This window comes from Puma concolor, chromosome C1, assembly GCF_028749965.1.
Source record: "Puma concolor isolate L17-30 chromosome C1, mPumCon1.1.hap2, whole genome shotgun sequence".
Lineage (NCBI taxonomy): Eukaryota > Metazoa > Chordata > Mammalia > Carnivora > Felidae > Puma > Puma concolor.
In genome coordinates this window covers 117,477,148-117,477,964 of record NC_141674.1, presented here as the reverse complement: position 1 = coordinate 117,477,964, position 817 = coordinate 117,477,148, and the positions used below count along the sequence as shown (strand labels likewise).

At 48.8% G+C, this 817-nt stretch overlaps 1 pseudogene; it reads left to right on the top strand.

Annotated features, from left to right (window-relative positions):
* Positions 1–321: 321 nt before the first annotated feature.
* Positions 322–421, top strand: LOC112849105 (U6 spliceosomal RNA; annotated as a pseudogene).
* The last annotated feature ends 396 nt before the right edge of the window (positions 422–817 follow it).

The window sequence follows — 817 nt, the reverse complement described above, 5'->3', positions numbered from 1 at the left end:
TCTCTTTTCGTTCCGTTAGGTTATTCTTTCATCCCTGTGCCTTAATGCACATCTTAATTACCATACCTTGTTGCTAAGTTACATCGTCTGGAAAATAAACCCCCACCGTCAAGTAAACACAGTGGCAGCTACCAGTATTTGAGCCATCTCTCTGGAACCCTCCCCCCACCCCAAAGAGGATGCATACTGCAAGAAGGAAAACCCAGAAAGAGGCAGTGGGGTAGTGGGGCCTGCCACTGGGTAGTGAGTGGCAAAGTTGGAACCCTGAACTGGAGATTGATATCCTGTACCAGGAGACCATGCTCTGTGGAGACCTGTGGGGCACTTCAGCAGCACACATAGCAAAACCAGAACGATACAGAGATTAGCACGGCCCCTGCACAAGTATGACACACACGTGTCACAGAGCTCACACGTGTGTCCCATGACAGATCCGCACTTTGGATAACTCCCACAGAAGGCCTTGTGGTCGGTCAGCGTTACTAAGTACAGCAACAGCAACCGACAGAGAATTCCAGTTGCTCCTAGTGAAGTAAAAAGACATTTGTTGTGAAAATTGAGTAGAAAACAATTCCATTTATAATAGCATCAAGAATAAAATACTTAAGGGGAGCCTGGCTGGCTCAGTCTGTTGAGCGTCCGACTCTGGCTCAGGTCATGATCTCGCAGTTGACGAGTTCGAGCCCCGCGTCGGGCTCTGTGCTGACAGCTCAGAGCCTGGACCCTGCTTCGGATTCTGTGTCTCCCTCTCTCTCTGCCCTCCCCCACTCATGCTCTGTCCCTCTCTGTCTCAAAAATAAAGATAAACATTAAAAAA